Here is a 24,786-nt window from a genome sequence, read left to right on the forward strand (position 1 = left end):
AATAAGCTCTTTTTACCAGGAAGAGATAACATCTTTGCGATGGTTCAGTCCAGAACTACACCATGGAGAATGGAGAACTATTTGGGTAGGTGGTACTTTTAAAGCTGTAACTTTTTGACATTTGACAATTAAATGGTAAAAATTTGTCGACGATAGTCAAACTCATGAAAGTATTTGAGCTGATAAGTTGGAAAAATGAACATAATATAACGAATTGAAACACGGTTTCGTCGATCAAGAACAATTTATAATATTTCTGCTGTAGCCAGAATATTACACATCTTCATTTTTTTAAAAAAAGCATTCTAAAGACTAAGGTTTTAAGTCGTTTAAATGTCAGTCAATACAACAGCTCAAGCCAGTCAATTACCAGTAACGTCCCATCTTCGCTGATTTGGTCCTTGATATACATCAAAATTATCTTATTTTTCATCGAAAAATGATCTTTATTTTCTTTTAAGGGGGTAAGTTTATAAGCAGAATTGAAGCATTTTTATCTCGAAACATCTTTCAACGAATTGTTCATAAGTATCTGCATCCTGAAGTTATCACAATTCGATTTGGTTTTCAGACTTGTTCGATGCACGGTGCGATTATAGCTTATTTCTTGGAAAATTAGGCTACTGAGACAGTTACGTTGAATAAATAGAGCTGCCAAGCTCTGATACTTACTTACTTAATTGGGTCCTTAGAACTGTTAAGTCCGATGCGAACCCTTTAAGGGGCATAGGGTTTCCGGAGATATATTTCAGCTCCCTCCAACTCTTGCTTAGTGACGCTGATTCCTCTTCGATTGTACTACGCCATGTTCTTTCCAGTCGTCCAGGTCTTCTTTCTTCTTGTCTAAGCGGATTCCACTGCATTGCTTGGCCTGCAATGCAGGGTCGTTACCTTTGCGAAGCGTATGTCCAATCCATTGCCACTAATGACTTCGTATAATAGAGTCTATAGGTTCCTGAGCTGGCCTTCTATTAAAGACCTCATTGTATATTCGGTTTAATTAAAAAATCCTTAGGATGGTACGAAGACATTTATTTGAGAAGGTTTGCAGCTTCCTTGCAATGCAATTGCAATTCCTTGAAGTAACCTTCCAGGTGCTGCACCCATTAAAAAGCAAAGATTCGACATTTTTTGTGAAACAGTCGTAACAGCCAGCTTTAATTCCTTGTGGTGGGCAATGATTTGTGTATTCCTATAAAAATAAGTTAGCTAAAATTGAAAGGGAGACGTTTCCTGACTTTTCAGGATAGGCTTTGGAGATTAGAACTGAACTCCATCCCGCTTTGGAAACCGAAACGATGCCTCAGATAATTAATGATAACAAGTCTCTAATGATAATGATTTTTTATAACCGGAATTTTATGATATTGATGTGAACAGCATTTAAGCTTTAAGCATTAAGGTGTTGCAATTTTGCAAGAACAGTCTCCTTTACTTTAACTTTCCCAAAGAGTTGATCAACATTTTTCGCTGTGATATAGTTTAAAATCTTTGAACTCAAATATAAAAGGTTCATGCCGCTATTCCATAACTGATTCACAACCTTAAAGGTACAATTCGTAAGTGTGCAATTTGGTCGTTGTTATTTTATGGAAAAGATATTACCAGTGTTTTGTTGGAAAATCTTTCAATAGTAAAGTAGGATTTTACACGAATAACAAAACCAATATCGGCATTATGAATACTACCGATAAAAGTTAGAGTCGAATCTTACTACGGATGGGGTTTTGACATTTATACGAGTCTCGAATAAATCTTATCTGATTTCATTCTCAAGTGTTGGTACGATTGATATTGCATTTGTATCTCGATGGCTGTGTTCGTTGAGTAGTTGTGAATTTGGAATCAGTGCAGTTTTCCATTAGGGAAAAAAATCAATCTGTTACCGTTGATATTATTTAGTTTTGTTAATGAAAATGGACTAACTGGGCTTATTTTGCAGGAGAAAACAATAGAAAAGATAATTAAGTTTTGCTATGTTTCCACCAAAGGCTTATTACAGTTTAGATTAAATAAATATTTTTGGTGTTTCCGCCACACAAGAAGATTTAAAAATGAATTAGTTTGACAGCACTTTCTAAAATGCAAATGAAAAGCAAGTGAGATAGTTTAATTCGTGTTAAACAATGAAGAACTGAATAGGTCAGCACCATATAAGAATATGATACCTACACTATGTGCAATTTTTTTTTACTTAAACAAAATTATAATTTTTTTACACAAAAATGCAAATAACCAAACCATTATGCATTATCTGTAAAACCAACTCCTACAAACAGGTTTTTCTTCACAAATTTTGACTCGATTGTGGTTGGGGAAGCAATCTCGATTCAGGTATTTAAATAATTGAGGTTAGCTTCAAGCACGCTTTAACACCACATGTTAATGTAGTAGTCTACGAACAAACTCCCTTTTCAAGTTTTTATTAAGCGACAAAGCGACATTCCACACATCCGACCCATTACAATAACTTCCTATTTAAAGTTAATAAAATAAGTTATATATATGAGGTATCAAGAAGGTTGTATTTTTATTTGAAATCCTTTTCAATCGTAATATCGTTAAAATGGCTGCTGCTGCTTCAATGGGTGGCGCGCATTCAAAAGTTCCAGATTTCAATGACTTAGGCGTATAAATAAGCCTAAATTTGATTAATGTATCGATTATGTTGTTTTTAAGGGCCGAAGTGGTTTTCGGGCTTTTTTGCATTGACTTTTGACTTTAAAAGACCCCACAAGAAAAAGTCTAAACAAAACCAAATAACACGAACTTGATGCCAGTTAATTAACTTCACCTAGGCGCGAGGTAAAAGTGCCATGAAATCGCTCGCCCAGAACATTGATTGGGTCTTCATCTATGTGGCAGGGAGCGCCATCCTGTTCAAACCATAAGTCCTCGTTGACCATATCATCCTATTCAGGCCAGAATAACTTGTCTGTGATGGCCTGGCCAACATTACTTTCAAAGAAGTATGGTTCTATAGCGCTTTCAGCAGAAAATTGCGTGTCTCACGTGTATTGGGGGGTCTTCCCAAATCCGGTAATTTTGCTTATTCATGTACACACACATTCCCAAAATCCATCCCAACTAGAAAATCCTAAGAGAAAAATTATTTTTACTTTAATCCTCTAAAATTTTATAAATTGAATTTTTTCCCTCTAAAAAGTTCAAACATACACTCAAGCCGATTTACCTCACATATAACTAACTGTAACCGCCACTTTAAATGAAACGTGAAAAAAAATATTATTTTTTTTTCACGTATTATGCATTAACAAAAACCAAATTAATTTTATAAGTTAAAACATTTTGAAGATCTTAAGTTTATCAAACATTTTAATTTTTAAAACTTGTGAAGTTCTGCACATTTTATCACAACTTTGAATTGTCTACAAACTTCAAATAGGTACCAATTGGCAATTTATTCCAATTTTGAAACAAAAATAATAATCTGGCCAGACTTCTTCACATTCATTTATGTTTAAACGTAATTGGCTTTTGTAACTACTAAAGGTTGACACTACAATAAAATAACATTGCAGAAATGAAAGAATGACTGTTTTTTAGGCAATCGCTACTTTAGGCGCTAAATTTTATGACGCAGAAAAGATTGGCATTTTTCCTATTCTTCTTAAATATGAACAAAACCACATTGATAAAATATGGCCCAAGGATTTATAAAAGTCAATAGCTAAGAACATATAACAACCCTGCCTTTATAACAATCCTGGATGAATTCCTGTACTACATGTTTATATCAAAGGTACAATGACTCGCGTTTTCTTATCGTGGAAATTATATCCAATTACATCGCTGCAAAGCAAATGGAAACAAAACAATTATTCTTATATGATTATATACATATCTACACTGACTCACGCGCTGTCACAAATTGACTAACACTCACTCTTTTGCTCTCTCTCTCTATTAAATCTCGATGCCATTTTCCTTTCAAAACAAAAAAAAAAGATACTGACAAAACTGACAGACCAACTGACAGATATCTGTCATTAGCAATATGGGCGAAAATGGATAAATTATGTGACATTTAAGAGTACGCTGTTGCCGATGCCGTTCCATATCATTTTGTTTTTGGACTCCACGAAAAATCAACGAAAAACAAAAGCAAACTCAAAGAATGGAATCAATCATGGCATACGTATGTACATATGTACATAACGTATATATGTATGGTATATATACAAGTTGAAGTTTATAAACCGATTGATGTATTATTGTGTGAAAGACAGACGGCGCGCGTCCACCCACTCAATATATTGCAACCGAAATAACTATGCTGCCTATTTGACAGTCTTCATGACAGTTGGTTACGTTACGACGACGACTGTCCGTAATTTTGTCTCTTTTTGTTTTTCGAATTGAAGAATGGTTTTTTATCTGATTAGCTATAAAGTGTGGTTTGCATTCTTTTAATAGGTAGCTAGAAAGATAGATATTGGGATGGATTTTTTGATGAAGGCGGTGGCGGCGACGGTGGTGACAGGATGCGAAAAACGAACGAAGAGAGAGGAAAAACTTCAACCATCTATGAGCTTGAGCATAGAGATATGCATTTTAAAAAGACCTTGGTTAAAGCTTGTGATTAAAGTATTGACTCAGAAGTCTTTGGTTTTAAATTGCATTTGGTCATGAGCGAGCATTATGGTGTAATTTGTTGCAATAATAAAAAAAGCCAACAGCAGATTGAGTTGCTGCACCACCAGCATAGTGCAGCTCACAGCTTAAAATAGCTACAGTTGCAAAAAATAGTGATTGTAATCTTCGAATGTGATGAGGTCATGTGGTTTGACTATTATAGACCCAATCAACACTTTCTGATCAAATTCGTGGGAGCACTAAGTACTCGAATGTTTAAAGCAATAATACAAATAGTCCTTTCATTTTGGTGCGGCTTTTTATTTTGCAAAATGTTTTAGTCAATTTATTTAATTAAACAATTTAACATTTAAAGCCTGCAGTGTGATCACTAATGTTTCTCAAATGCTACCAAAATGTTAGATCTCATAAATTTTTGGGTTGACAAATATGTTGATTTAACAATTTGTTGATATATTGAGCATTGACAATTTTATAAAAATCACTTATAATTTTGACAAGGATAAAAAACTAGCAGTTTTTTAATAAAGTATGACAATGTTCAGCCTCATTTCACTCAACTTTGACGCCTTAAAATTGTGTTTCAAGCAAATTTGTGGTAAATTTCGTGGGAGGTTTTTTTATCATAGCAGTTTGGAAAAAAGGTGAAAATTTTGGCTTACCCCAAATATCTTACGAACCAAAAACGCTAGAGACTTGAATTAAATTTTATATAATATATTGTTACATGATATCAAAAAAGTATATTTTTTGAAAAAATCCATTTAACTTACTTATAAGGTGGCGCTACAGTCCTGTGTGAACTAGGGCCTCACCCAACAAACTTCTCCATCTAGCTCGGTCCCTAGCTAGATGTCTCCAGTTTCTCGCTCCAAGTTGGGTGAGGTCACCTTCCACTTGTGCGCACCACCTGATCCGCGGTCTTCCTCTACTGCGCTGTCCTGTGGATGCGGATTCGAAGACTTTCCGGGCCGGAGCATTGGTTTCCATGGGCTCTACGTGACCCAGCCATCTTAGTCGTTGGACTTTTACTCTTATGGCTAAGTCTACGTCGCTGTACAGCCCGTACAGTTCGTCGTTCCATCTTCTCCTCCACTAACCTTCGATGCATACGGGACCGTAGATCACACGGAGAACTTTTCTCTCGAAGCGACCCAAGGTGCTTTCATCCGCTTTTGTCATGGTCCATGCTTCTGCACCGTATAGCAGGACAGGGATGATAAGGGTCTTATATAGCAACACTTTGGTCCCTCGAGAGAGGACTTTACCACTCAATTGCTTTCTAAGTCCAAAGAAACAGCGGTTCCCAAGAGTTATTCTGCGTTTGATCTCAGCGCTGGTGTTGTTTTCTGCGTTTACAGCGGAGCCTAGGTAGACGAAGTCCTTGACTACCTCAAAGTTACGTCTGTCGATTGTGACGTTTTGACCAAAACGTCGGTGTTGTATGTCCTTTCTAGACGACAGCATGTACTTTGTTTTGCCCTCATTAACCGTTAAAACCAGTTTTTGCCGCTTCTGCCTCAATACTCACAAATGCCCCATTGACCACGCTGAGTTCTTCCGATTATGTCAATGTCATCAGCATATGCCAGTAATTAGACAGACTTTTGAAAGATAGTGCCTCTAGTGTTGACGTGTGAGCTTTGCACTATTCTTTCAAGAACGATGTTGAAAAAATCGCATGACAGTGCATCACCTTGTCTGAAGCCTTTTTTGACATCAAAAGGTTCTGTTAAGTTGTTTCCAACTTTTATGGAGCAGCGTGAATTCTCCATGGTCATCCTGCACAAACGGATAAGTTTGGCAGGGATGCCAAAACTAGACATGCTTGTCCCTGTAGATGCTGTCATATGCGGCCTTGAAATCCATGAAGAGATGGTGGGTGTCAATTTGGTGTTCTTGAGTTTTTTCCAGGATCTGCCGTAATGTGAATATTTGATCAACTGTGGACTTTCCTGGTCTAAAACCACACTGATAAGGACCTATCAGGTTGTTGACGATGGGCTTTAGACGTTCACATATTACGGCAGAGAAGATTTTATAGGCGATGTTAAGTAGACTGATTCCTCTATAGTTGGTGCAGTTTATAGGGTCTCCTTTTTTCAGGATCGGGCAAACAATACTGAGGTTCCATTCATGGGGCATGTTTTCTTGCGACAATATCTTACAGATATGTTGGTGCATGCTCCTAACCAGCTTATCCGCAGCTGCTTTAAAGAGCTCGGCATTCAAGCCATCTGCTCCAGCGGCTTTATTAGACTTCAACTTAGATATGGCAATCTTTACTTCGTCTACGTCGGGAGGACGGGATTGTTGGCTTTCGTCGTCTATATCGAATGGGTCATCCTGCCTGACAACGGAATTCTGTTCTTCATCGCCGTTATGCAGTCTGTAGAAGTGGTCCTTCCATATCCTCAGCATTGACTGCGGTTCCACTATGATGTTTCCACTTTCGTGGAGCCTTCGGTTCTAGGTTTATGTACCTGTGAATTTCGTTTCACCTGTTCATAAAACTTTCGAACCTCATTCCTGCTTTTATACCTCTCAACGTCTTCGACTGCACGCTTCTCATGCCCTCTCTTTTTCTTTCTGAGAAGTCGGCGTTCCTCTCGCCTCTTCTGCTCATAGATCTCACGAGGAGCTCTCGTCCTTTTATGCAGCGCCGCTTTGCGTGCCTCTTGTTTGGCTGCATTTGCCTGCCGACATTCCTCATCAAACCAGGGGTTCCTTGTTGGTGGCTGTTTGAAACCTAGCACATCAGAGGCAGCTTCTCTGATTGCATCCTGGCAATGTTGCCACTGGTTTTCGATACATTGTGTTGGCGGCAGAGAACTTCGAGAGAGATTTCTTGTAACTCGGTCGGAAAAAGATTTGGCGATCTCTGGCGATTGTTGCCGTTCGACGTTGTACCTTCTCCCAGCACCTCCTTGTTTTGCCTTGGGTCTGGAAATCCGAATTGCCACCTTGCTACAACGAGGTAGTGGTCCGAGTCGATGTTAGCTCCTCGGAAAGTTCGTACATCCATAATGCTGGAAGCGTGTCTGGCGTCGATAGCAATATGGTCAATCTGGTTGACGGTAGATTGATCTGGAGAAGTCCAAGTTCCTTTGTTGATGTTGAGGTGTGGAAAACGCGTACTGGCTACCATGACGTTTCGCCCCGCAGCAAAATCTATGAGCCTGAATCCATTGTCGGAAGTGTTGTCGTGCAGGCTGTTCTTCCCGATTATTCCACCAAAGATGTCTTCCCCTTCCTAGCTTGGCATTAACCTCCAACCTCCAACCTGGAGGGCCAGATCCTAAGTATAACTCCAAGGATGGGGAGCCGGATAAAAACGCTCCTTACAGGCCTGGGCTTCGAATAAGTCGAGGAAGCCCTATAAGGTGTTCACTAAGTAGTTCAACCTTACTGGAACTGTAGACGCCACCGTTGATTCCATCTCGGGAATTCCTCCGCTGCCGTCTGAATAAGGAGAGTTGCCTTAGTGGAAACACCTCTTCCCACCTCTCTCGTTTGCAGGCCTCAACAACTTTCCACTGGGGTTGGAACCCAATCTCCAGTTGAGGTACTAGGCACCCGATGTTCACCACATGGAGGTGAGAGTAGGAGTTGATAGACAAAGGTTGGTTTTAAGAAAAACCTGTGGACGCTTGTGTCCTCTTGAATGCACATGTCTACCATTTGAACATCAAATCCATTTAACGGTTTTTTTTTTTTATAAATCAAAAAAACTGAAAAAAAAAAAAATTGTCACCTCCAAAATTTTACGACTGAAATATGATTTCATCACCAAAACAATTTTGTGCAACGAGGAATAACTTTTTTGACATCTGATAAAATTTTGAGAAAAATCGAATTGACAGTTTTTTTTATAAAACATAAAAATCTAAAAAAAACATTGCTAAAAGTTGGTAACATTTGAATATCGATTCAAATATCTTCTCAAAAACTTGAAATTTGGACTTCAAACTTATTTTATCTTATAAAAAGTATTGTTTTCAACATTCTGAAAAATGTTGAGAAAAATCGAATTGACAGTTTTCTTACAAAAATTAAAAACCGATCAAAAATTCACAAAAGTTGGTAAAAAAGATTTTCAACTCAAAAATTTGAAATATTGGGTTTAAACTAATTTTATCTCACAGAAAATATTATTTTCGATATTCAGTAATTTTTATATAAAAATCCAACAGTCCGTTTTTTCATAAAAAAATTAAATCTACAAAAAATAGTACGCAAATTTGGTAAAAATTGAGACGAGTACAAATAGACAAAATAAATAGATGGGAAGTTATCAGTGTGGGTCGCATCCCAGCCTCTTTTTTAACTTTAAAATCGACCCGCCTTTAGTGGGATCCCTATATAACTCCCTCATTATTGAATTGTTTCTAAATTAGTTACGTGGGAAAACTAAATTCAAATATCGTGCTTTAAGTTTAAAGATATTCAAAAATTTTATTTAATTTTAAACTCAAAACTATTTTAAAAATAAAATTAATTTAGATTAAAAAAATAATGTGGGCATACTAAAATAAATTGTAATAAAGCAAAGTCAACTACAAGGTTTAAAAGGCTTTTTTTTTAATTGCTGAAAAGAGGCTTATGTGTACATAACATACATAGAGAATTAAATCGTCGGATTAATTGTGAACCTTTTGCTATCGGACATGGACGGCTTAGCATTCACCCCGTGCTCAATATAAAAATGTCTTCCAATAGCAAGATTACTAGTAATTTTTTGACTTAGATTATAGATTTTTTTTTGTCATTTCTAACTCTTATGATAAAGTATTTATTTAATATTTCTTTTTATTTATAAAAATTAATCGAACAAATTAATACAAAAATATGTTCTCATTTTAAATGGTTTCAAATTTCATACAACAATAATTTACTTGATTATACTCGCATCAATCGTTATTTTTTGTCAACACTGACAATTACAGTCAAATCCAGTTACTTAAATTTTATTAAAAATCATCGTTCACTCAATATGTTATGGCTGCTAACAAAAATACGTTAAGAGGATAATAAATTTTGAGGGCGTTCAAAAGTTTTAAAGTTTTGCATATACTACTAAGTATTAGAAAAAAATAAGCTCAATTTCTGACAGCTTAATTTGCATTTTATCTAATGGATCAATTTTTTGTCAGAAAAGATAAATTCAAATTTGGGTTATATGAAAAATACACTATTTGTGCTTTAAAAACAAATATGGATTATTTTCGGATTTCAGTTAATTGGAATCGACTGTATAACACGAAAAAGGCTATAGCATGTTACTTGGTGGCCAGCGGCATTGCTATCCTGTCGAAATAAGCAAATTAAAACCAATCAAGTGATTCGGTTGTGTTCATTATTTGTCCACGATTATCGGTCTTTCCATTTCTTATTGCATGTCAACGCTAAGCAATGCACGCGCTGCACTTTGTAACAATTATCATAAATTGTAAACAAAAATGCCTTAAAAATAATAATACAGTAAAAAAACAACAAACTCAAGCAAAACAAATACAGAAGAAAAGAATTACAAAAAATAATAACAAAATTATTTTTTTCTGATATACAATTTTTCAATTTTAAAGGTTTTGCCGACTCATTGCTCGGCGCTGAAGCCGCCGCCGCCGTTGCCGTTGCCGCTGCTGTTAAGCTGTGTTTTCATAGTTCGTATTCAAATAGGTTCACCTTCGATCTGATGGAATGGAAACTCAACTCAGTAACGTCCTCTACCGCCGCGCCACGCGCTATACATCGATTGCTTACGAAGGTTTATCTACTAGCGATATGAATATGAACGAACGCTTTAGAGAGCGCGCTTTCTGTGATCTTTGGGCGGAAATCTCTGATTTAACCTTCGAGTGATAAATTCGTTTTAGGCTTGTAATTGTTTTATATACTTAAACAAATAAAAAACAAAACTCAATTTATGTTAAAGTGTGCGATTGTGGTGTTATGACTTGGTTTTGGATATATTTGTATTTTTGTAGATATGTTCAAAACGGTATGGATTGTCACTGATGCCAATATGAGAATCACGTAGATAGACGACGACGGACGGACCGAAGTCAATTGGTTTTAATTTATGTCTCCCTTCATCGTCACTGGGTGTATATTGTTTGTTGTTCTCGACTTCATAATAATTTTTATTTAATTTTTGTTTTTATATTGAGGGAGGTTTATATTGGGTCTTAGTCACGACAAGGTTCAAATTGGACTTTACTTAATTTTAAATTAATCACGAATGTCAATTAAATTATGCTGAATAAAAAGAAGAACTGGCGAAAGCGCCTTTCGATGTTAGGTTAAGTTTTGATGATGTTTTATTAAATGATTGAGAAATTATACAAAATGTTTTAATTTTATCGAAGATTCAATACACCTTCTTAAAAGCACTATATTCGTGTTTCCAGTTGATTTGTCAGTGGTTTAGGATAATATACAGTTTAACAGGGTCTTATGAGTTTTAATGAACAGTGACCCAACATCAGGGAACACAACATTTTAGGATTTACAATTTTTAGGTTTATGTACAAGGTCTCTCATTAAGAGCTGACTTCATCTTAAACGGTTATTTTTTGAATTCGTAAAGTACTGAAAAATCTTAAATGAACAAGTTCGAAGTTTTCGAACCGAAATTTCCATCAACGCGATTTTAAAATAGAAAATTCACAACCTCATAGTGCAAAAAAAAATCGCCTAAGTATGGAATGATGTATATTAATCACGGGAAGGTAAGGGACATTTTTTTTCTTGACATTTCTGTCCAATATTGATTTTTGTTTTAGGAGATTTCATTTAATAAGTTACTCGTAGGTTTAATTTGGCCGAGGGTATAGTAAATTTTATTTAGTAGGGACTTCACTATATGCTGGGACCTATTTGAAAAGACCTACGAGTTTAGAAAAACTCACAAGAAAAAGTCAAATGGGGTCTATCCAAACGGTCTCTATATGGTCAGTTATTATCACCTCTCCGTGATATAACCAATCGCTCGAACTTTCTTGCACGTGGCCTTTTTCAGTTGAGACCACAGATGGTAATTGTCTTTCAATATCATGCAATTGAGGCCAAAAGAAGTAAGTAGTCATCGACATATCGAACTTCTGGTTAACGCTGATGGCTTATCATCGTTGTCGTTCTGAGAGAAAGAGTTAAAGATGATACTGAGTTGGCGGCCAAAATCAAAGGTTAAACAACCAATCTCGAAAAATATCCTAGCGGTGTGGTGACGAGGACATTTACGATATGTTAGCAGAAAGGCAAAACATTGCTGAAAAAATTAGGTCATGTGGCTATTACTACCTCGTTGGTAAAAATAAGGTATGAACCGACGTCCAGAGAAATTTTAAATTTAAAGCGTAATGGTCAGCCTAAAATGTTAAGTAATTTGATTGTTTCACGTTTTGTAAAGGAGGTTAAGGAAAATGTTCAAACCAGTAAAATAAAAATAGCAGAAAGAAGTACCTAGGATACGGAAACATTCATCAGTGCGAGTACACTACGCTGACAGCTGCGTAAACAGAGTTTCGCATCTAAACCTCTTCATTCAACATTCTTGAACCGAGTGTTTCAAAATTGAATTTGCCAAACACTTACATGCGTTTCAACAAGAAAACGATCTCAAGCATACAGCTCAAATTGTCAAAGAATGGGTGCTTAAAAGAACACCAAAACATCTAGATCCACAATCACCGTGGGGTATTTGGACGGTGGAATTTCTCAGAGGCAAATTTCTTACAATGAAATGAAGATTAGAGAAATATTAATGAAGAAAAAGGGGACGAAAAGGCGTCCTAAAATAGTTACGCTCAAAAATAAAAACGAAAAAGAGGCTGGGATGCGACCCACACTGATAACTTCGCATCCCGTCTGCTGATTTGTCTTCCTTAAAAAATTGCAGGTTTTCGTGTTGGGTTAAAAAATCTTACAAATTTTAGAATAATCAATAATATTTTTCATATCTAGAAATAGTTTAGTTTGAAAATTTTGTTTTGGAAAATAGATTTTTAGTCGAAAACAATTTTTTACCAATTTTAGTAGATTTTTTGACTTTTTACAAACTTGATAAATGAAATTAATTTGAGAGATATCAAGAACCGGAAATTAATTTTATTTTTTTTTGAAAAACGGATTCTTGAAAAAAACTACTCAATATCGAAAACAATATTTACTGTGAAATAAAAGAAAGTTTGAAGAAAATATGTTTAATTTTTGAAAGGCTATTTGAGTCGAAAGTACATTTTTACCAAATTTTAACATTATTTTCTTGTTAAGTTTTTTTTTTTTGTATTCAAAATTTGTCCAATGTTGAAAACAATATTTCTAATAAGTAAAAATTGATTCGGAGCCATAATTTCAAATTTTTCAAAAAATATTTGTGTCGAAAGTCAATTTTTAAGAACTTTCGTTAAATTTTTTTTTAAGTCTTTATTTTTTGTAAAAAAAAACTGTCAGTTCGATTTTGGTTAAAATTTAACCGTACACTGCCAATCACTAGGATGAGGCCACATATTTTACAACCGATTTTCGTTCTTTATACCTGCTGGAAATTTCGTACCAATACAAATTTACTACATTTGAGTAGGTAGATATTTTCTTTAAAAAAAGTAATAAAATTAAGGGGTTAAATAGAAAAAACAGTTGGAATTTCCCTACATTAATTAAAGAGCTACTTAAAAACAGTATGAAAAAGTGCGTCACTTGGATGAGGCCACATGAAAAATCTTATAAAATATCAAAAAAATGAAAGAAATGCTTACAGTTTTTGGTTTTCAAACATTTATTTATTAAGTTTTTCTCAATTAATAATGAGTATGCCCCCCATTTTTCGATATGACCTCTTTTAGACGGTTTGGAATGAAATCATAAAGTTTTTTTAAATAGTCAAGTGAAATCTCGTCCCAGGCATCACGGATAGCTTCAATTAAGGAGTCCTTGTCTTCAAATTGTCTACCACCTTCATAAACTTTTCGAAATAGCCATGCCCATACGTTTTCGATTATGTTCAAGTCCGGTGAATAGGGTGGCCATGGCAAAAGCTCTACGTTTTCTGATAAAATCCAGCTTTTGACAACCCTGGAAGTGTGGATGGGGGCATTGTCTTGTTGGAAAATCCAAGGCAGAGGTCCAAAAATATTTTTCATCTTCGGAAATGAGCGTTCCAGCAAGTATTTGTAGCTGTTTCCGTTCATTGTTGGAGAAAGAAACTCCAATTCGATTTTGCCATAGTAGGTGATAGCTCCCCACACCATAACACCTGATGTACGGCTGTGATGTCTTCCCAAAATTAGTTTTTTTTTTTTAAATCATGGAAATAAAAGTTGTAACCATCGGGGCCGTCAAGGCTAAACTTTTTTTCATCCGAAAAGACGACGCGTTTCCACTGACTGCTCCAAGGGACATGTTCTGTTGCAAAGTTCCTTCGCAGCTCCTTGTGTACTTGCTTTACAGGTTTCTTTTTGAGTTTTCTTCTCTGGATAGTACCATCTTTTCTTATTATCCTTCGGACTGTTCAAGTCCGGTATATACTGGCTGATACTCCGCTTTTGGACCTTATTTTAGTAGCTGATTGAGTAGAATTTGAAGCAATATGTAAAATTAACCGCTTTTCTCGGGATGTTGTTGCTTGGGCTGTGCGTCCTTTTTGGTTTTTTTCCATAGTTTTGAGGATCAGCAAGATAGTTGTTTACAACTGTCTTACTTCTGTTCAGCTTCCCTGCTATTTCTCGGCTTGAGAGTCCCATTTCCTTGAAAGCATTGATTTTTCCTCTTTTTGCTACTGTCAACGTCTTTCCGGAACCCATTTGTAGTTGAAATTTAATAAAAATAGTTATTTGTAAAACGTTCTTAAATATTGTAACCCAAATTTTGAAAAAAATTGCTGATGTGAACTTCTACAACGAAATATTCGCAATCGCCTCATCCTAGTGACTCACTTTTTTATATCCTTTTTAGGTAGCTCATTCATTATAAATAAATAAATTGGGTGGCGCGACAGTCCGTTGAGAACCAAGGCCTAGTGACTTACAACTCTCAACCATTCCTGTGTGCGAGTAATGTTGTCAGGAATGGAGGGGACCTACAGTTTATATGCCGACTCCGAACGGCTAATTTTTAGAAAGCACTTTTTCATGACAATAGTTACTCTTGGAGAATTTGTCAATTTCTCGCAAGAGGCAGTACCCGTGAAAAGACTTTAGATGGCATAGGCAGGGATCGAACCCAAGACCTCTAGCATGACAGTCCAACGCACTAACCATCATGCCACGGGTACCACTCATTCATTAATGTAGGGAAATTCCAACGGTCTTTTCTATTTAACCCTATAATTGTATCACTTTGTTTTAAGAAAATATGTACCTACTCTCATGTAGTAAAATTTTCCGGGTTAAACAAATTCCAACACGTATCGGACCGAAAATCGGTTGAAAAATATGTGGTCTCATCCTAGTGATTGGCAGTGTATGTTGAAAACAATATTTTTTATAAGATCTAATAAGTTTGTAGCCATAATCTCAACATTTTGAGAAGATATTTGAGTTGAAATTCAATTTTTACCAACTTTGAGTAATGTTTTTTAGGTTTTTATTTTTTATAAAAAAAATTGTCAATTCGATTTTTCTTAAAATTTTACCAGATGTTAAAAACGGTTTTTTTCGTTGCACAAAATAGTTTTAGAGATGAAATTAATTTTTATTCTTAGAATTTTCGAGGTGACAAATTTTTGTTTGGCTTTTTCGATTTATAAAAAAACCGTTAATTGGATTTTTTTCCAAAAATATACTTGTTTGATATCACGTTACAATATATTATATAAAATTTAATTCAAGTCTCTAGCGTTTTTGGTTCGTAAAATATTTAGGATTAACCAAAATTTTCATCTTTTTTTAAACTGCTATAGTAAAAACCAGCCACGCAATTTCCTGAGAGCCCTTTCTGCATCTTCCTGCCTTTTTATCTATATAACAAAATTAGTTTGGCGTCGATATCTCTTTTGGTTCTTGCTCTATGGACGACGAAAAAACGTTGCGAACGTACGGACCTACGGACGTACGTACACATGCACGCGCAGACATCTTTTTAAAAACTTTAATTTCGACTCTAGGGACCTTGAAACGTCGACAAAAGTCAAAATTTTCAATTTGATAAATCGGATACATTACAATAACTTCCTATGGGAAGTCAATAAGCAAAATTGTTGCAGTTGGGCCACAGAAAACTCGCAAGCATGTATTGAAAAGCCGATACACCGAAAACATGTTTTGAGCGGATTTTGGTCCACAGGCCTAATTGGGACATTTTTCGAAAATGAGCAAGGCCGTTACAGTCAATGGCGATTGTTATCAGGCCATGTTGAACGAATTTTTTTTACAAAAGTTGGAGAGGAGGATATTTGCAACATTTGGTGTCAACAGGACGGTGCTTTGTTTTCTTCGGTAACTTCTGTTTTGTTTTTAGTAAAAATTAAAAGTGAGCTCTCATTTTTGACGTCTTAATTCAGCCCTTTTAAAATTTTTATTTAATACGTAAAATTTTATACATTTCTGTCCTGCGCTTAGATTACTCTGACAAACAAAACTTGCGTGTGTTCACTTTTGGAATGAAGTGCCTTCATAACTTTGGAGCTCATCCCTTGCGATAAAGATAAGATTTAGTTTCCGAATGCTTCACAGCTCTTTGAACGGTTGCATGTCATTGTTTATGGTCGTTTACATTCACCTCTTATAAGGCTCGTTTCTTACGTCATAAACCGGATCAATGTCCAATTACACATTACACGGTTTTAGCCGTACAGTAAAATACGATATATGCAGGGTTTCTGTGCTTAGTATCATGTCTTGAAGTGGCAAATCGAACTCTGCCGGACGAATAAAATCGTATGATGTGAAAACTTGCATTTCGTCATGTACGCAACTAAGCTTATTGCGTCGTCCGGCTGCCGTATATTGTAGTGGCTGTAGGCGGTTGCTACACGGCTGGCGCGGTGCCGACATTTTGCCGTGACCGTATAATATAAAAGCGTATATGCTCTTCTTCGCGCCTCTAACAAAATGTCGCCGTCCGGTTGTTTGCCGTACGGTCTAAACCGTGTAGTGTCAAACGATCCTAAGTCTGTTGATTATTGTACAGACGCACGGCTCATTTAGTAAAGGACAAAGCTTATTGAAATTTGATTTTCCAAACATAGGCCATGATTCTTCATTGCAAGTGTTATTGAATGCTTCATTCTACCTCCATGACTTGGCAGTTAAACTGCACTGATGATGATATGACTGCCAATTTGGAGAATGTGGTCAAAATAAATAAGAAAAATTAAAGAAGTTATACACGTTACATGTTACAATATGGCTCTCAAAGAGTTCGGAAAATCCTATCAAAAGATTATATATAACAACAAGTTCATGCGACCTATTCGTCATTTTAAATTATACTTTCCTGAGAGTCTACGAACAAGACCGTAGTGCGTCGTTTGGTCCAAAAAACAATCGTAGGTATGTAAAAATTTCAATTAAAATTCCTGAGCAAACCACCCAAACATAAACTATAGCCTTTGCGTTTTCCAAACAAACATAATCAAATTCGCAATTGTCATTATTCCCAGACCAGCCCATGTAAATTCCTTAAAACCTTTCAATTTGTGTGGACTTTTGAACGTGGGTGCTCTAAACTGCGTTCCTTTAACGACATCATAAAATAATATATTTCCTTATTCGTCTGTTTATAAAAACCACCCGAAAGCCACCCCACTTCCTATACATCCAAAAAATGTAGCTATACGAAAAAATCAAAGCAAAGTCTAAGACGACTTTGGACTAAACCTGGGCTCAAAAATAACTCAGACAAAATCATTCCAATAAACAAACCTCTATACAGGTATCTATGTATCTGCATAATATGTAGACTAAGTTGTAAGCCTTATGTGTCCCTGAGTCTGAGGTGGAACTATATAACAAAAACCATACCTACCTGGAGCTATACTTATACTGGCTAGACAATGTGTCCACTCAAGCGCACAGCCATATGGCCTTTGACCAAACTATACACGACTAATTTGAAATCATTTATTTACTCACACAAAATTATAAAAATAGAAAACAAAAATGTTTAAAAAAAAGTTAAAACTTTTATTTACACGAGTTCGAGTATTTTGTACCGCTCTGGCATGCAATTCATATTGTAATTTTCCATTAGGCAAACAGCAGCAAGCACAGCAGAATATTGCCGCGATTTACGTAGATAAAGTGCGACGTTATGATGACGACGAACGCGAGCGGTGATTGTGATGGTGATGATTTGGATATAATAATTTTTACGTAGATATATTTACATAAAACGTTTGCTTTTTGTTATACGAGTACTCGGCTGCGACTGTCGTAAGCGCGCATCAATGACGACGATGACGAGTAATATTGTTTTGACAGTGGCAATGGGAGCTTACGAAGTTTGTTGTTATTCTATTGTATCTTTATAGATATTCACTTGTGGAAGGTAAAATATTATAATCATGTTGAAGGGTAAATTGCAGTGTTGCCAAATTAGTAAGGTTGGTTTTGGCCAAAATCTACAAAAGTTGAATAAAACAATAAACCTAACGAAGTAAAGATGGCTGATACTAGCTAGAAGGATTCAATATTGTGTCAAGCTTAACAATCAGTTTAAAAACATCTCTTTAATCATAACGCCCACTGACACGCCTCCTTTCTGTCAAATCGTTAGAAAATCAGTAGGTAAAATATCTCATGGATACCACCACAGAAGAAAATTTGGGGTTTATGAACTTATTTTGAGTCAAAGAGTTTAATTTCCTGTTTTGACAATTAACGATATTCAAGGCATTTTGTTCTTCTATGGTTGGTACTGTAGAATACCCTTTTTTGAGTTTTTTTTTGATCTGGCAACCCTCCTAGGTGTTAAAGTTATATCAATCCAGAATAGAGTATCACTTTTAAGTACCTACAACAACAAAAAAATACAAATAAACAATTAGGTATCTACAAACAATACGACAGGCACAAAAAAATAATAATCTGATGCGATTGGAAGCGGTGGTTTACACGCCTTTTGACTCTCCATACAAAATTTCTACATCTATATAAATTATGTATTATGAGTGGCATTTATTTGAATAAATTGCACGGTTAGTTAGATCAAATATGACGTCCATATTTATAAAGATTAAAATCTAGGTTTAAATAGGTTTAAATAAATGATTACCTACGTAGGGCTTTACAGTTGAGTTGAGAGTTTTTTTTTTATTTTTTCAAATTTGTATGAATAAACTTAAAAGTTCATTATTCATTTGGGTTGTTGTTTTTGTTGTGGTTTTTGAATTGATGATTAATTTAAAATTTTCCTTAGAAAAAAATGTAGACAAGTCTTAAAAGTGGATTTGAAAATGTGTTAAGTCGATTTGATTATGACAAGGTCAACCATCACATACTATCCTTAGCCTATTATGAGATGAGGGTTTATATGGTAGCAGACAAAATTAGTTAACTTCAAAAATTGGTTGAAGAGCTAAAACTGTTATTATCAGAGCTATTAAACGTCACTATTTTTGTTTTGTCCACAAATTATAGAAGTACGAGAAAGTAGCAGTTTCTATAATAGCAGTTGTTCTTAAGCCTATACTGCAACTTCGGCTTCGTTTTTATGAAAATTAGAAACAAAAAGGACTCACTTCGAAAAAATTCCAACAAAGTTAAATTTTAGTTTACAGAGAGAGGCCTAAAAAGTCCTTTGATTTATACAGAAGCAACAAATTTGGCAGGGGGTTAAAGGGGATTAAGTACATTTTTTGCCACTTACTTGCAAAATTTTACGTACACTTTATCAATGTAGAGCAGTTTATTATGCCAAAAAAGTGTCAAAACAAAAGTTTTACATCTGATGTGACAAAAAAGTCCAAAAGTTCCATCCTTCTTGACGAAAAAAATAAAATATTTTGCTACCGTTTTCTCGTATCAATTTTTTTCAATTTGCGTACAATTTTTTGTAGATTTAATTTTTTATGAAAAAACGGACTGTTGGATTTTTATATACAAATTACTGAATATCGAAAACAATATTTTCTGTGACATAAAATAAGTTTGAAGACAATATTTTTAATTTTTGAAAAGCTATTTGAGTCGAAAGTAAATTTTTGTCAAGTTTTAGCCTTATTGTTTTTTAGAGTCTTATTTTTTGTAAAAAAACTGTCAATTCGATTTTTTTCCAAATTTTACCGAATGTTTAAAACAATATTTCTTATAAGATAAAATTAGTTCGAAGCCAATACTTCAAATTTTTGAAAAGATATTTGAGTCGAAAATCAATTTTTACCAATTTTTATTAAATTTTTTTTAGGTTTTCAATTTTTTGTAAAAAAATTTCAATTCGATTTTTTTCAAAATTTCACTCAATATTAACAACAATATTTTTTGAAAGATAAAAATGGTTTAAAGCAAATATCTAAAGTTTTTGTAAAGACATTTGAGTTGAAAATCAATTTTTACCAACTTTTATACATTTTTTTTAGGTTTTTTTTTTGTAAAAACTGTCAATTCGATTTTTCTCAAAATTTGTCCTAATGTTAAAAACAATATTTCTTGTAAGCAAACATTTTTTAAAAGCTATTATCTCAAACTTTTGAAAAGATATTTGAGTGGAAAATCATTTGTTACCAACTTTTGTTATTTTTTTTCGGTTTCTAGTATTTTGTAAAAAAAACTGTCCATTCGATTTTTCTCAACATTTTTCAGAATGTTGAAAACAATATTTTTAATAAGATAATATAAGTTTGAAGCCTAAAGTTTATGTTTTTTAAAAGGTATTGAAATCGATATTCAATTTTTACCAACTTTCAGTCATGTTTTTTTATATTTTTAATTTTTTTAAAAAAACTGTCAATTCGATTTTTCTCAAAATTTTATCAGATGTCAAAAACATTATTTTTCGTTGCACAAAATTGTTTTGGAGATGAAATCATAATTAAGTCGTAAAATTTTGAAGGTGTTACATTGTTTTTCAGTTTTTTTTTTTTTTAAAAAAACCATTAAAAATATACTTTTTTGATATAACGTTACAATATGTTATATAAAATTTAATTCAAGTCTCTATCATTTTTGGTTCGTAAGATATTTAGGGTTAACCAAAATTTTCACCTTTTTTTCAAACTGCTATGGTAAAAAACCACATACGCAATTTTCTTGAGAGTACTTTCTGCATCTTTCTGCCTTATTATCTGTGTAACAAAATTTATTTGAAATCGATATCTCTTCTGGTTACTGAGCTATGGACGACAAAAATAACGTCACGAACGTACGGACGTAGGGACGTTCGAACGTACGTACACACGCACGCACAGACATCTTTCTAAAAATCTTTTATTCTTGGCTCTAGGGACCTTGAAACGTCGAGAAATGTCAAAATTTTCAATTTGACAAATCGGACCCATTACAATAGCTTCCTATGGGAAGTTAATAAATGAAGTTCCTCTATTACAATATAAAGTAATTAAAAAAATCTATGTAGATTTCTATTTCGCGAAACTAACTAAGATTCTAAGAGGTTTAAACTGTGTCTAAAATGAAAACATTGGTTGTTGAGAGCTCTATCAGGGGTTTTAATAGACTTAAAAATGTCAGCTTTTTATGAATTCTAAAGATTTCTTAAAAAACTTAACTGCATAATGACTTTAATGTACAAAATGCTAGGAATTCAAATACCTCCAATTATGAAACAAAAGATAACAAACAACGTTTTTTAATAACCTTGAACATTATTTTTATAAAATTTTTGATATTTAACACTTTCACAAAAAAATAAAAACAAATATTAAAAATTAAAAAATCATATTTGCATAACAAAAAACCTTTAACCAAACCGGAAGCAACTTGTTTGCAATCAATCAATTAAATTATGGCCATGATCTTAGACAGCGAGAGAGTATAACATTTCATTAAGCCACACAAAAGTCTCAAATTCCAAAAAATTCCAAAAGCCTAAGTTTCCATTTCCACCCCTTACCCACGATATTATTCACTTTAAAGTAAACAATAACACATCAAAATAGTGATCTAATACTTCACGTTAAAGTCGTTAACGTAAACATCAACTTCCGGCGGCTGAGGCGGTGGCGGTGGCGGCAGCGAGTTAAAGTACGCTAAATGGGAATCACAGAATTGGGATCGATTTTTATTATTATTCTTATCTATTATCTTTTGTTCAGTTTGATTTCATTCTATTAGCAAAATGTTATATTTTTGTTCTAACTTGACTTCACGTGCCTCATGGCACGCCACCTATTAAGGTTAAATAATGAAATTAAAATTATATTACTCGAACGACATGAGTATGAAGTACTCGTAGTTGTTGACGTTTATTTACGTAATTATTACGTATGCGACGTAGTTGCTCCATCTTCGGGTAAACAATATCATTTATTTATTGCGTCGGTCGGTCGCTTGGTCGTCGGATATATTCGCTGTCTTATCTGTCTTTGATTTCTGATAGAGAGATAGCGGAGAGTGTCATCAGACGTGTTTTTATATTATACCTGTAAACTTTACACAGAACATATGGGTAATTATTCTGTCAGAGAACAGGTGTAACAACGACGACCGACGACGCACGTTGGTGGTGGCAACGGAGTCGGTACGGTGGTGGTGGTGTCGGTAATCGTCAACGTTATGTAACATTGTAGATAGCGGCAGCTTGTTTTGTTTCAAATTGTCAATGTCAAGTTCGCCTTCGAAAAACTTTGCTTTTTTTGAACTGTGAAAATTCGCAGAAAGGTGATTCGTGATTAAACTATCAGTGGCAGTGTCTGCTAATAAAATAATTGACTCTGTCTCGCTTGTTGTGTGCCTTCTTCCATCGCATCATCTCACAGTGGCAGGCCGATCGGCTTCGCCATCCCCATTGCTTCAAGCGCTGCTGTGTCGGTGCTACAGTGCTGGTGATGGTGCTGGCTTCACTCTTCCGCTTGACACTTGTTTGTCATTTTGATAATAATTATGAAATTTGTAGTCAAGTGGCGGTGCACAATTTTTTAACGCGTGCCGAATGTTTTTTTTTCTTGGGTGTTTTGGCTTGACTTGGCGCGTTGCGTCGCGTCGAGTCGGCCACCACCACCGCCATCCACGCCACTCACCACCACCAAATGATGATTTATGATGTTGCTAGTTGCTGGTAATGGCGCTGATCTGTTGCTGCGGTCGCTGTCATGTTGTGTGTTGCTGGTGCTGCCGGGATCGGGATGTCGCTGTCGATGTCGAAAGTCTTCCAAGTCGAAGTCGCGATGGCTTGGCTCTGTATGGTGGTTGATGTGATGATGTTGCCAACAATGACGATGATGATGATGATGCCGATGATGGGAATGGGGTGTGTATGGCTAATTTGATTGAATATAGTGGCAATTTGTCAGAGACTGTAATAATATGTAGGCGCAGTATGAAAGCAACAACATTTCTTATACGTTAAGTATAAGGGCGGTAGTTTTCGAGTTGCTGCAGAACAACATCTCAGTGGTGCTGTAGGTTGGTGGTGGTGCGGTGAGTTCAGAACCCGTGCAAGTGCTTAATGGAATCGAAACAGTTAAATGGAGTGCTACTGTCAAATTTATTAATTGTCGCATTTACACACCGCAGCGATTCACTGTGTCTGGCTAATTAGCATTTGAATTGACATCTCTCAAGATGACTGTTTATGCGAAAAAGTCTCTATCCACATGGAACCATATGGAAGGTTGACCTTTAAGAAAAACACGGTTAGCAGCGGTGTGACAACACCGACGCGACATGTTGCGCGGTAGAGGCAGCGCAGCGCAGCATTACACGGTATACGTATTTCATTATTAATAGTTGGAGACATTTTTCATTGAGTTTATTAGTTTATTTCTATGCAGGAATTTGAATTGATTGCAAGTGATGATTATCAATCACTCGGCATGGGTTTGACGCAAGATGACGCGAGATTGTTTGTTGTTTTTGTTTTTTCTTTTATTATAAAAAGTTGACATTCTCTACTGACACATTGCTGCTTTGGCGTAGGTATAGTAAAATATCACGTAATGTCTGTATTTAAAATTATTGTTTAAAACTAATTGAATTTTTGTAGCTATATCATAGAATTACAATAACGTGATTTGAGAGTTACAACAAAAATGATCTAATATGGTTTTTATAGAATACTAGATCATAGTATGAGATATAAAAAGATTTGTTTGTATTTTTCAATTAGATTAATGAGAAAAGATCAATTTGATAAAAAATTGAAAAATACACCTTAACAATAAGAACTATTAGTCAGGCTAAGGTTAAGTTAAAATTTCATGATGCAAGAACGTTATCTTTTGTTCTTATTTTTTAAAAACCTACACCTCAAGAGTATTAATTGCTACTTTATTTGAGTTCATGTTTTTCTATGAGGTGCAGATAAAACAATTCCAAAAAAGGCAAGTTAGGTTTTTATTGTTATAATATTTTTTGTAAAGTAAATTTCGATTGCCTTTAAGTATTGTGACCTTAGAACTTCTGATTGTTATAAATTCAAATTCAGTTGCATTAAAATATTGTTACCTAAAGAACTATTGTTTAACAAATAAATTAAAAGTAACATAGAAACAACATTTTGTAAAAAATTTAAAGAAGTATTAACTCAAAATTGATACGTTAGTGTTATTTGAGTGTTACGTAAGCGACAAAAATATGTTTTTTAAATGTTTTTTATTAAATTCTGCAAAATGTTTTAGAATGTTTCTATAAATTATTGTATATGTAGTACGATGTTGACACTGTGGATGTTGACTGCGATGTCATTAGCAAACATCGCTATTTCGCAGTTCCATATTTCGGGGAAGTATTAACGCATGTAATACATATATAGTAAGGGACCCAACACCCATCTTTGTGGTACCCCCGAGGTTATATTTTTTAAACGGGAATGTAAATTATTAAAATTGTTTTAAAAATTTGTACTTCCCAGAAAACTTTGTTTAATTTTGATAATATAACAAAAAAACCAAGGACACTGAGTTTATGAAGAAAGCCATTACATCATGCCATATACTATCAAAAGCCTTTTTAAGATCCAAAGGACAAGACCAGTAGAATCTTTTGCAGTTAGTAATATGGTTACATATTCTGAGCACTTGATGGATGGTACTACGAGCTTCCTTTTTTTTGTATA

General features: G+C 34.8%; 2 long non-coding RNA genes across 3 annotated transcripts in view; both read left to right on the plus strand.

Moving 5' to 3' along the window:
• The window catches only part of LOC129947809 (uncharacterized), a 128,516-nt gene extending 117,550 nt beyond the window's left edge, over window positions 1–10,966 (plus strand). Inside the window, exons 1-2 of one of the 2 annotated variants that reach the window (XR_008781767.1) lie at window positions 9,796–10,066; window positions 10,203–10,966. This is a non-coding gene — a long non-coding RNA (uncharacterized LOC129947809). Of the gene's footprint in view, window positions 1–9,795; window positions 10,067–10,202 lie in introns of those variants that run through there. The other variant, XR_008781768.1, reaches the window with a different exon arrangement.
• A 10,588-nt stretch (window positions 10,967–21,554) lies between these two features.
• LOC129946329 (uncharacterized) lies at window positions 21,555–23,959 on the plus strand. The gene is made up of 2 exons (XR_008781564.1): window positions 21,555–23,435; window positions 23,489–23,959. It is a non-coding gene; the product is annotated as an uncharacterized LOC129946329 (long non-coding RNA).
• The last annotated feature ends 827 nt before the right edge of the window (window positions 23,960–24,786 follow it).

Source organism: Eupeodes corollae, chromosome 2, assembly GCF_945859685.1.
Source record: "Eupeodes corollae chromosome 2, idEupCoro1.1, whole genome shotgun sequence".
Taxonomy (NCBI): Eukaryota; Metazoa; Arthropoda; class Insecta; order Diptera; family Syrphidae; genus Eupeodes; species Eupeodes corollae.